This window comes from Catharus ustulatus, chromosome 11 (assembly GCF_009819885.2).
Source record: "Catharus ustulatus isolate bCatUst1 chromosome 11, bCatUst1.pri.v2, whole genome shotgun sequence".
NCBI lineage: Eukaryota > Metazoa > Chordata > Aves > Passeriformes > Turdidae > Catharus > Catharus ustulatus.
The window spans coordinates 5,802,508-5,815,980 of NC_046231.1; the positions used below are offsets into that span (position 1 = coordinate 5,802,508).

The 13,473-nt window shown below is 37.8% G+C and overlaps 1 long non-coding RNA gene across 1 annotated transcript in view; it reads left to right on the plus strand.

Annotated features, from left to right (window-relative positions):
- Positions 1-13,473, plus strand: part of LOC117001214 — a 182,382-nt gene that overhangs the window by 50,459 nt on the left and 118,450 nt on the right. The window contains exon 2 of the long non-coding RNA XR_004418981.1: positions 11,933-12,031. This is a non-coding gene — a long non-coding RNA (uncharacterized LOC117001214). The remainder of the gene's footprint in view (positions 1-11,932; positions 12,032-13,473) is intronic.

Genomic DNA, 13,473 nt, shown 5'->3' on the forward strand with positions numbered 1-13,473 from the left:
AATTTCTTGGAGCAAGACTATATGCAGCTGTATACTAGGATTAGAGAATTACAGTTCTTAGGGAAGGTTCAGAAAGACATAACAGATAAGTGAAATGTTATTTCACAAGGTCTGCTTCGTTGTGTGGGATATTTCTCCTTGACGGGAACATATAAAATTGTTTATCTAATGTATCCACACTGTGTGTAGTGAAAGAAAAGGGAGTAACAGGTCTTTATCAAAACTATTCATGTAGAAGGGCATGATGTAGCATAAACCAAAGGAGGAGTTTATTTGTGGCAAAATTATGGGCAACTTTCATGCCTTTCATCTCCAACAAATGCAGGTTTGCCTGCGTTGTGTTCATAGATGAGTGCTCTGCCTGCCTGGAATATGGACTCACAGAATCAAACAACTTGAACTGGGTGAAAAATGAGAGGGCTAAAAATTATGCTGCTGAAGCAAGGCAGTATTTACCCTTGTAGTCAGAGCTATAAGAGAAAAGCCCTCAATCTGCAATTTTCAATATATCTGTTCTGGGTGAAGATAAAAGAATTGCTAATTGAGTTTACAGTATGTGAGACTCTGGGCTATGTAAGGGTAGGTTATCATTACCTCTGTGTTGTCAGTTGTAAGTCTATCTGCTTCTGTGGTCTAGAAAGTCTCTTCCCATAAAATGATGGCCCAGTATTTTTTGAGCCAAGATGTTCCCTCTCCAGCATGTGTCAGAAATAGTAACATAAGACAGAAACTCTCATAATACTAGCCATGAACCAAAAGGAATGTGTCTTGTTAACAACTTTGGAAAGACCCAGTTCTCATTGTAACTGCCTTCTAGCAGCTACATGGAAGAGAGGATAAAAATTATAAAATATAACCATGATGTATTTTCTTGATGAAGCAATAGTTTATAATGATAGTCACTATAAAGTTAATTTTTACTTGAACAGAGCTGAGCTTAATGGTTTTCAATTATACTAATTTGAGTCATGGGTTTAGTTCATGTGGATTTTGCAACCCCTGGGTTTTGCTTTTATGTCTTCTCCTTTAAATGCTTGGCTTCTTTTTTTGCATTATGCCCTTCTCATTCTTTTTTAGCAGGGAACGTGAGGCAGTGATGGGATGGCTCCATCCCCTTCCATTTGCATCAGAATTTAATCTTCTGTGAGGAAGATTAAACATGGAATTTGAAAATAAGGTCTCGTGTTCCAAATGGCTTTGTCATCCGACACATGCTCAAGGAAGAATGTCCAAAAGTATGTCACCTTTCTCTGACAGAGGTTGAAATCTCTGTTTCACCTAAGTTCTGAGGAACTCTTTACATTGGCAAGGGATTAGGCTCCTTATAAATGCATCAGTTTAAGCTGATTTGTGCTGATATCTACAGTAAGTATGTTTTGGGATTTTTTACTGTAGACTATGATTAGGGTGGTCACTGGAACCAAATGTCCCTATCCTGCCTATACTTGGAGATGACTGAAACACAGTTGTTGATTTGTACCTTTTACTTGCATTGACTAATGGAGCACATCTGGTACATATCTGGTAGAGCTTCTGATGCTCGTTTTTTGGCCTACAAGAGGAATCTGGAATTAGGTCATCAAAACAGTTTTATTAACAAAGCCGACTAAACAAGAGAGAATAAATTCACCCAAAACTGTACCACTACTCTGGACTGAAATGCTGGTATAGGTACAGCCTATGAGCAGTGCCATGACCATGTGTCAGAGCAGAGGGTGAGCAATTCTCTGTTACATCTTTTGCCCATTACGCCTCTCTGACACTACTGCCAAATATTTGTGTCATTTCTTTTTGATTTTTTGTTTGTTTGTTATAAATCCCGTGTCCATTCTCCACTCTCTTGCTCCTTTTTATTTTTCCTTTCTAACTTTACCCCTGACCTTCCCCAGTGGAGGCTGCTGCAGGCTTTGTCTCTATATTTTCGTTCAAGCATGGAGTTGGCCAGTGTTGGCCACAAACCCAATGGCCACTCATTTTCAGAGTGTGCATTGCAGTAAAGACAACTGAGCACCTCTGGGGCTCCACCCATTGTGAAATTTGAGAATTGTGGTATTTGTCTACTGATTTAAATGATCTCAGTCTCAGCTTTCCTTTTTAGAAGGAAAGTGTTAAGAGGCATGGAACTAAAAGAAAAAGAAGAAAAGCCATCCTCCTATGCAGATATGACTGCAGAGACATGGTCACTCAGTGTGGGGATCCTTTTGGTTGCTGAAAAAAGGAGGTCTGGTTAAGAGGTGTCTGCAAACCTTAACCTCAACTTTTGTCCTTGCATATAACAAAAGCTTTCCAGTGGCATAACAACATCTGCTACATAGTTTCAGAATTAATTTGCTATTTAGTCTCAGTTTTATTTCATGTTTCCTTAGAAGTATGCTTTTTGCCTCATAAAAAATGTTAATAAATTCTATCATTATAATTTGCTTTGATGGCATATTTAAGGGTATGTCCTCATGGAATGTCTCTTGGAGACATGATACCCGAGAAAGAATATGTCTAGAATGGACAGTACTGTCTGACCTCATTAGCCAGCAGTCCAGGGAGCAACTGCAAAAGACCTAGATTGCAGTAAAACCTTGTTTCTCTCCAAGACAGGCAGTAGATTGTATGACTGGGGTGTCACGTTGGTTGTGTCCTGCAGCTTTCAATCTGCAACACATGGACAAGCCTTGAACAGGCACCGTGTCAAGCAAATAGCGTCAGAGTTTGTCATGGGTGCCATGGTTTATTACTTTCTTCGTGAAATGGGCATTTGTCCAGTCAGAACTCAAGTTGTACCCCTGAATTAATTTGCCTGAACTATTTAAGGTGCCCTACCTGGTGCAAATTTGGGCTGAATTTGTGGTACAGGAGAAAGGCTCCATATCTACTTTTTATGTAACTGTAATCTTCAATCCATGGTTGGCTAAAACATTAGCTATGTTCACTGACCTCTTTGACATCAACAAGAATATGGTATCTAAATCAGTTAAGATTCCATTTATTCACAAACATTATATGCATTTTAATATCGACAAGAGATGACAGGTCTTATCATTAAAATGATCTTGGATGTAATGTTTTCAAATTGTTACCATAATAGCTCATGACGTGCTGGATCTGTTTTGAGTGCCATAAATCATAGCAACTGATGGGAAAGGAAAGACCAGTAGTTAGAGGACTATGAAAGAAATAAATAATTTAAAAAATAAGTTAAATGTTTTTTGCTTTCAAAAAGAGGACTGTATGTTTTACCCATTTCTTTAGTTTAGCTGAGTTTTATATTGATTAAATGTGGTGGAGTTTGGGGTATTCTTTGGTCTGCAGATTCAAATGAAGTTCAGAACACGTGGTAACTGTTGCTTTTATTTTGTGGGGAGATATTTTTGTCCTAACCCAGCTTATACTGTGTTTCCTGCAAAGATTTAGACTTGCTGTTTAGAATGTATATAATTTTGCTGATAAACAGCGTCTTTCAAAAGCCCATTTACTTTTCTCTTGTAGCATTTTTTTGAATGATGTGGGTATTACAATCCAAAGCCAGTCTTATTTTCTTAAATATGATCTAACTTGTAATGCAGATCAATATGTATCAATATAACCTTTAAGATAAACTCTGTATATTTGGCTTTGAACTTCAAGGTATCAAACTGGAATGTTATCAATACATTTTTCAGTATTTTTTGGCTAAAACTTAACTTGAACTACACAGATGAAATTCTCTGATCATTTTAAATATTTATCTTGGTGTGTGAAGAAACCAAAGGTAGAAAAGAGATTTGGGGTTTTGGTTGGTGCTTGTTTGTTTTGGTTTGGTTTTTTTAATAGCTGAAGGCAATTATATCTTTATTGACCCTCTGTGTTCACCCCCTCCTTCAATGTCAGGTACTTGCTTATTATTGTCAACATGACATCTCCTTTCTTTGAAAGGTTGTCCGTCACACTTTGAATCACCTCTCTCCATGGTTACATTTTCTAATCAGTTCACATGATTGAGCCTACATCAAGTGATGCTTTACTTAATTCCTTTCCGTTTGTATGGTGTGATTCTTAGAGGGACTCTCGTCAAAATTTTGGAGGGCCCTGTCAGTTTGAAAAGAACATGACCTTTAAATTGTATCAGTATGTTTGCTGGTGCATAAGGGAAAGGAAAAGGTTTGTAGTGATGGAAAACCACTCTAAAAATGAAAAGTAATTCTCTCAGAAGCAATATGCATAAGAAGTTAATTTGTTTATATTTAACTGATTTTTAAAAAAAGACAGAATTAATGGGATGTGTTCTTTGAGCAAAAATGGGTCTGAGCAGGGTGTCCTTAAATTTGGCTTAGAAAATGTTATCTATTGTTCTTGCTTTTCTGCATTTATAATAATAGATAAAAGTAGAAATATTCAAATGTGACAGAAAAAAGGTGTAATTCTTTGAAATTATCAAAGCTGTTACTTTGCTGCATTTTCATAACTGTATCTGTGGCCATGCTATAATTAGTAATTGACAATGCTAATTATTGTACAGTCTGTCACTGACTAAACTGGCAGAGTTAGATTTTATGCGAGTATAAATATGCATAAATTTATGTGTGTGTGAGAAGATACTTCAAGTTAACACAGAATTCTGCATTGTGAATGTAGGTAGTCTAAAAACTAGGAAAATCTGTCTGGAATGCCTAACATGGATAGTTGAGGAATATAATATAGATTCATGCTGGTGGAGCTGAGTAATGCTGGGAACATAATAAAGTTTGGCAAGCTTTATTAAGTATACAAACTGTAGATGATCAAATACCCTGCATAACTGAATCAGTGATATTGACTGTTCTCATCTCCTTTCCTCTATGCTTTGAGGTAAATTACTCTTAAGTAGATTTTACAAATGTCAAAATGCTTGGTTTAACTGAAGCTGTTGAAGTCTGGTTTGCCATGCATTTATATATTATTGTTACTTGATGTTGATGTCCAGAAGCTGTTTGTCCTCTAGCTTTTGTCTATATTTGGAGTGATTTTAATCACACCACTACAGATTCTTCGATATCTGATAAGGTATGAGGTTATTCTGAAAGTGTTCCCAAGGTCAGTAAAAGGATTTTTCTTTGTGAATATGATGTGCTCAAAAAATGGTGTAAGAACTTGATTATCTTTGAACTTTTCACCCTTCTGTCAACTATGTTGAAATGAGCCTTTAGATTCAGAAGTTATAGGGTGGAGATGCACAGGGGGGTGTGATCACACAGAATTGCTGTAGCGAAGGTGTTTGTGCTTCTCCCTTGTCACCCTAAGTCCCTGTCACTCTTTTCCAATTTAATAGTGTTCTAACAGAATCCTAAGAAGGATCGTCTTGCCAAAGATCTTGTTTTCTGGTACTGGATCTCATTCTTGCTTAGGAAATCAAACCTACTCGAGTCAATCTGACAAAATCCAAATTGACAGAGCTCTTGTTTTGGGTGTGGCTGGGAAGAGATGAAGAGGTTAATCTTTACTGTGTATTTGTATTTAGACAGCACTGTGTCAGAGTCAAATTCTGATTTTTGTTCTCTGATTTTCAGCCTAAGGAGTAGAAAAATGGACCCCAAAAGTGAATCACTTTCTACTTTTTCACTCTTCCCAAGATGTTCCCCAGTGTTACTCGAGCTCCAGGCTCGAATGCTCTCAGACTCTGCCCCTTGAACAGAGCAACTGTGGGCTGGTTATGGGCCTTAAGATCAGAGAGCTCACCTCTGAAATCTGCCCTGTCTCAGTTTAATTATTTGACATGTTTCACTTTCCTAATGAGAGTAACAAAGCCGTGCTTGTTTGCATCTAAAATTCAGGCTGTTCACAGAGTTCAGATGTGTAGGTTTTTGCTACATTAAGGTGTGCCAACTTTTGTGCTGCGGTTGTGAAGTTCACGATACACAAATTGCAGGTGGATATGACATTTGGTGGTGGCACACATGCTAAGCAGCATTAGATTTCCCCATGCAAAATTTGGAATTATATCATTTGTGGATTTGAGATACTGAAGGACATCAAGGCAGGTGTAGCTGGGGTACAGGCATGTGTGTTATCTGCATTTGATAGAGGCATTTTGTATCGGATTGTAGTTTAGCATTTAGTGCTAATTCATATTTCATGATTCATTCATACATTTAACCCATTAATGCAATTCTAACCTTTCCCTGATTGCTCAGATAAAAGTGTTTTCTCTGTGTTTCAGAGAGTATGAAATAAGGTGGCAGAATGATAAATACCAATAGCAGATTTCTGGGTTGGTGGCAATATTCAGTAGCGTATAACATGGCTTTCACTTACACAAAGAAAGGTCATACATTTTCATCTGTGACGTATCATCGTTGGCTGAGACATGAACTTCACAAATACGTGAAACCACTATATTCTACAGTTATTTTCTTCTGGGCCATAACCTCTAAGTTTTAGTTACTGTAACTTGATGGAGTCCCAAGCTCATGATATTGAGGACAAATGATATTTGGCATCTCCTACTGGAAATCCCCCTTTTGATAGGGTGTTTTGCTTTTTAGGACATGTGAAACCTCAGAAATCCTGCAAATCGTATTCTCTGTTTGAAACCAAAACCACACATCACAAATTAAATATTAGAAATTAGGCCTTGACTGAGACAAAGGAATTTTAGTTTTGGATGACAATTTCTGTTATTTTGTCCTACTAGAGTTGAGCTAGAAATGTTATTTTTTTTATTTTATTATATTTTTTTAAAGAGCAAATATAACACAAATTCTGTGCAGCCTTAAAGTACTAATGCATGTTTTTCTATGTGCTACCTTTTTTCCTTAGGAAGTTGATAATAGAAATTGTGCATCACTTCAGGGTAGTATGACCTCCAAACATTTATTTATTTATTTATTTACTTATTTACAGCCCCCCCTCCTCCCTTGGACTCCTTCTCTGGCTAATTGCTCTCTTCTTTCCCTTCAAAAAATAAAATTGTGTGTTTTAGCACATTCCATTTCCTACAAGCTAAGGGACTCCCATTGTAATGCATTTCTCACTTTCTCTCTTATGGTTATGTGAAATATAATTTCATATCTTGAATTGTCTAACACACAGAGTAATAGCCCATGTTCCTACAAACTTATCAACTTGATTGGAATTTTCCACATGGAGCAAATGCAGTGCTGAACCCATAAGGAGCAGCATGGGAGCTAGATCCCAGAGTTCCAACCTGCTCCTTGCTTAATCACAGGCAGTATTCATTCAAAAGACTCTCTTAAATTAATTGACAGCATTGCCTGAGAGGGGTTGAAAGATTAGGATCATTCTGAAAAGCAATGTAGTTGTGCTATGCTGTTAGAGGATGCCATGTCTTAAATACACTGGAAGTCATAAAGTCAGCATTATAATAAATTACAAAGCAGACTTTTGGAAGATTTGTTCTACCTTTCACAAAATGCTAATGTTTATTTTACTTTCATTTCATAGCATTGTCTTTCATTTAAAAATTACAGTTTTACTACAGAGAGCTAATTTCATAATCCTGTATTAACTTAATATTATATAAATTATGTTTGTCAGATTTGGGCATTGTTGTAGATGTACAAAGCCCAAATTTACTACCAAAGCTCTCCAAACACATGTATTCATAATTTGCTACAATGAACCATATGCCACAATATAGTATTAAGGAATTACACATTCTAATGCCACGCACAAATCCTGCTGCTTTTTCTGCAACTGTTCTAGGTACAAATAGAAACAATATATTTCTAGCCTTTTCCCCCCCACACACTTGCAATTATGAGCAAAAAATGTTACAGTGTGGGAATATTTTAGCCACTTGCACTTTGTTGTCTGACTAATCTTTAGCTGCGTGTTGCCTTTGAACATTATTGAAAATATGCGGCGATTGCAGCAGTTCCTGGGTATATTTTCTCTGCAGACTATTATAACTTTAGGCCTGGAAGGAAAAGGTAATAGAAATTGGCACAACGAATATTACAGAGTGTGGAGAGCTACAGCTTTCTTTTACTGGAGAATGGGAATGCTTCTGCCTAAGAGGTTTAATTGCAGCTGCCTGCAGTTCTGCATGTGGTGTTTTCCACTTGCAAGGTGTAAGGTTCTGCAGTGTAACCTGGCTTATTCTCTCCATCCAAACAAAGAGCAGAAATGTGCTCTGTGAAGGGAAGGGGAGAGCTTGTGCAATTGTGGAACATCTATATGTTTTTAAACACACACTGTCTAATCAGCCTCTGACAGATCCATTGTAAATCAAAGGTCTGGTAAGTGGGGATGCCAGAAATGTTTGATCTCATTCCAAGCCTTGAAACAACTTGCTTATTTTTTCTGCAGTTTGGCTCCTCACTAAAATAAAACATTGAGAGATGAATGTTCTGACAGGTCATTGTGTGTCAAACTGTCACTCTGTAATGGTTACATATTTCAGCTGGATTGAGGTGGTGGTGGTTGGGGGAGGTCTGAGAGAGAGAGAAAAAGAGGGAGAGAAAGAGACAAAGAATAACAAGATTTCTGCTCCTTCTTATGGCTGATCTTCATTTAAACCAAACACTTGTCATGTTCAGGGGAAGTTTTATAAATTTTTAATGATGTTGCGTACAACTGGTGCTTTGAAATTTGCTGTACTTTAATTTTTTCTTCGTTAGCAAAGGTTCGCTAATGCATTGAAGTGCTAAGAGCGTGTCCTAGGGATGCCATGATAATTGTGTTGTTAATAATATTGTGGCACTAGTAATGTTCTCCTGGTAATCAAGCCATGAGATTTTTTTTTAATATATTCAGTTATTACACTGCATCTCGTACAAATCATGTCAATTACAATTGCCAGTCTATGACAGTTAAAATAATTGTATACGTTTTCCAGAATTTTCTATTGGCTTGGCTAATCAAGCTAAAAAAAAAAAAAATCAACACATTATTTGCATTAATTTTGTTTCTAGTCTATTTCTACTCCTAAATCATTTGTCCATCTACTTCAAAAGGCGGAACAGTAAGTATTTAATAATAAATATACAAGCATATTCATACCGTAACATAATATAGGCATACTTTTGCAATAGTAATACAGGATATTTCCTAGGATCAATCTGTGTGTGTGAATAGCTATATATTTACTAAAATTATGCTCTTGTAGAGTGTGTGCACTCTATCAGAGATTTATAAAGATAGATATTCAGAGGTGTTTATTTTCATGGGTTTGGAGTGTCTGTGTGTACATCTCTGTAAAGATGCCAGCCTATCTGTAGACATTGATATTTTATGCCTCACAAAGAGATGATTGTGTGTTGTTGCATGTGAATAATAATTTACATTTTAAAAAAAATCAATTAAATGATTGCCACCTGAAAGAGAGAGCAAGTTTGGTGTCCAAACATTAGCCTTCTGTACCACTGGCATCTCCTGTCTAATGCTGTAGCTTTGTTTCTTTGAAAACAGGAGACAAACAGCAAAAACTGGCTCAGCATTCTGTTACCAAAGCAGGAAACATCCCATTGTGTGGTTGAGTACTGTGTCTAGTGAAGAGGGGGAAACTTGAGCTTATTTTCTCTATAATAGATTTAATTTTATTTTCCCCCCTTTTTTTTACATTTGTTTATTTTTAAAATTATTATTTTTAAAGACAATGGGAACACATTGCACTCATGCTCCAAACTGTGGAACTATTGTTTCTTCCACAAGAGGTTCGGTGTTTTTCAGTGTATATTTACAATAGCTACTAAATGAACACAACAGGGGTGCAGAGGAAACAGGGAGTCAGCATATGGATTGCAAAAATATACAGAATGATAATATAATTTCCTTTCTCAGGGAGGTACAGCATGTTGAAGGAGTGGTGAAAATGAAACAGCAGAGAGGCGGATCAGTAGTACATGAGCACTAACCAAGTACAGCCAGGGGTAGTATATGAGAGAGAATAACAAGTAAGGGATGTAGTAATTACACGAGGCAGAATAACGAGTAGGCATGGAAGCATTTGAGAAATAACAAGTCAGCAGGCAGTGGTATTTGAGAAATGACAAGTGAACATGACAGTATTATTTGAGGAATAATAAGTGAGTTTGGTGATATTATTTGGAGAATAACAAGAAACCAGGGGTGCTTTCTCTAGGCACTTTCCCTTGCTGTTATCTTGTGAAGGAGGTGCACAAAAGAATAAGTGGTCACAGGTTGCAAGGGTCAAGGAAACAAAATGTTTTTTTATGCAATAAGCTTCTACTAAACATGGCCTGAACAAATCATCCCTCAAAATGTAGAATTTATTCCTCAACTTTGCCTGGAGGTAAAAGTGAAAAGAACAGATTTTTATTTTTTTTTTCCACTCCTCTGGCCCTGTGAGTCCTGACCATAGAGAATGAATGGCTTTAGAACTGTACCCAGACAGAAAAATCAATGCTTCATATCAGGAGGCTTCAGGGGTTAGACTCCCATGTTCATGTCAACAAGGCTATTGGTTTTCTTAATACTCCAAAGTTATCGTTTCCCCGCTGCAGGAACCTTCCACTGTGACTTGTGTGGTCACAGCTTAACAAAAGCACTTTTCCTTGGCCAACCACCAATTGGCAAAATGGCAAAAAAATTAATTGTTGATGAGGTCTATATTTTTCTAAGCCTTGCTATTAACAAGCACATGGAAGTTAGCATTTGCTGATGGGATTTACTCTATAAAATGTTGCTGGTTTGTGTCTGCTATGGGGGTCACTACAGTTTCACTGATATAATGATCCATCTTTTGAGCAAAACTGTTACTGGGATAAAAATTAATAAGTATTGAAAAATTGGAATTAAATAAGGTGGGCTTTTCTTCCTCCCCCTCCTCTCTGCCTTGGCTAGATATTTCTGCTATTTGTGTGGAAAGACCTCTGCTTCCTCTGGACAGGCTCCTTCAGGCTTGGTCGTGTCGCTGTTTTAATCCGAATGGGTCGGTTTGTTCTGCAGTCATCACTTCTGTGCTAATCACTTCTACCTTGTCAAGAAAGTCTTACAGTTTGTCAATAGAATTATGTTACATGAGGTTAAAATCATGTTGCTTCAAATAATACTTTTTGTCATCACAAGGTATTAAATGGACTACCTGAAAATGAGACCCTCTTTGAATCCTTGTCAATTTAATTAGTGCTACAACTATATTTGGCTTACTGGGCAGGAAAAAGTCAACCTTATGAGCTTTAGGAGGGAAAACTGAATACTGTACAGTTCCAGTATCATCCTGGTGTGCATACAGAAAGCTAAGAGACTTAAATGTTGCACCCGCTTAGAAGGGCATTTTGTGGTCTGGTTAATTTGATGGCTTCCCCCTCCTCCAACCCCCCTTTAAGTATGTTACTGATGCCTTTTTTTTTTTCCCCTGATTTTTTTTCTTTTTCTGTGCTGTCTTTAGTGACACAGTGCTAACACTGAAAATGCTGGCGGCTACAGTGAGCATTGCTCACCCAGAGCAATCGGATGAAAAGGCAGTGCAGATGTAATTTGTTTTCAATGGCTGTTTCAAAAGAATAATTGTGGTGACATTGTGGGATCAATATTATAGATTTTTGTTTTCAAGTACACTGTATGTGTGGTGCTAAGGGGAGGCAGGAAATATAACACTGCAGCCTGAATACAATAAAAATGGATTGAGGTCTGTGGGTATTGTCGGCTGGTAGCCATCATGGGTTTGAAACATCATTGGTGGGATTACAGAGCCTGTCCTCTGGGCTGGGATTTCATTGTGAGTGCACACACACATTTGCTGCAGTTTTCCTCTTCAGCTCCTTGAGGGACCTGCTTGCTGCACTTGTACAAACTCCCTGTGAATGAGGCTGTAAACGCTGCCGTGGCTCTCACCTCTAACAAGTGGTAGGATTAACAGGCTGAGTGCTAAAGTTTGCTGCTACATCCTTTAATTTGCCACACCATGCACAGTGTGCTCCTGCAGAACCTGGGGTGGGGAGGGGTGCATGGCACACCTATGTGAGCATTTCAATTCTCCTCCTGTTCCCCATCTCTCTAGGCCACCATGCTAGATAAAATTTCTTTAAGGCACCTGAGAGAATGAGAAAGAACACCTCCAGAGAGCAGCCTGCTGATAGAACCTACGCCTAACAATATGGTGAGTGTCATTTTAAAATACCATGAGAAATATGATGTGGTGATCAAGGACTTCCTGCTTTAAGGGTTTCATGTATCAGGGTAACTAGACAAAAAATGTAGTTCCCAGGGTGAAAATTATATTAACAAAGAATTAGTAATAAAGCTGAATAAATGTAATGAGATGTGAAAGAGAGTGCATAGCACATTTTTTTTCTGTCTTTCATAATTAGGCCCTGAAAGAAATGGAAATTCAGACAAAACACCTTCCTCATTACCAATTTAAATATTACAAGTTAAAATGTGTTGTTCTTGGACAGCTGATTGTTTTGTTTTTTATTCAAGAGGTAAAGATGCTGCCTTTGGTTCAGGTTGCTGTTTTAGAGGAAAGAATTTTGCAGAATGGTTTTGGCTGATTTTCTTTTCATCTGAGATAAAATTTCCAATTTTCTCTCTGCCAGATTCTCCCCTTTCTTTCTTGGCTGAAATGATAGTTACCCAAACTCTGCTGACAGTCTGTGCACTACAGGGGTGGCCCATCCTTTGTTATTCTCACAAGCCATTTATCATATTTATTAAATCACATAGATTCCTACCATAAGTTGGAAAAACAGTATGTGCTTAATTTGGACCAATTAATTCCACAACAAATACACTCTCTCTTGGCCTCTTTTATAAAGCAGAACATCAAACAGCTGCTCCCTCATCCCAGCAAAACTAGTATGTAACATTTTTGGTCAGCTTTTACTAGTGAGCATTGGATGAAACAAGATAGCAGACGCTTACAGAGATCCATTTCAACCAGTAAATCCTGGTAATTTATTAATGACTCCAAGCATATAAAAGTAACTCTATTTCATGAAGTTTTTATTTCTGAATTTTATAAATCTTCAGGTTAACAGTCAGTAATCTCCAGTTCCTTTCTATGTCTCAGTGTTACGTTACAGAGCATAAAACTCCTTTCTCATACCAAAATATTACATGTTTCTATTTGAAAAACAAAATATGCAAAACAAAGCTGTGCTTGGAAGGCAGTTTCAAAGCTCCAATGTGGGTTCCAGAACAAAAGCTACCCTTGCACTGCCTGCTATGGCTGTCCAGTCATCCCACGTTTGCCCTGGCATGAACACCTGTGCTGAGGATCTCTCTTATTTATGTCCTGGTGGGTTTAGTCAGAGGCTGAGGAAACCAGGTGACACTGAGTGTTTGCAGATTATCCTAAGAGAAATACACATAGGCCTGATGAGAATTTGGAGATGAGAAAAGGTTAGAGGAGCACTGAGCAGCTCACAAGTTGGACTCCTGTGGGATGTGCCCTGTGGTGGCTTCAGGGGCTCCGCTCTGGCTCTGTTACAGAGGCTTTGTCTGTTTTATCTGCCTGTGTCTCTCTGGTTCTTTCTCTCTGATTCTTGCCCAGTGGTTAGAGGAGGTGACACATCTCTGAGAGTGGCACCATCAGCATCT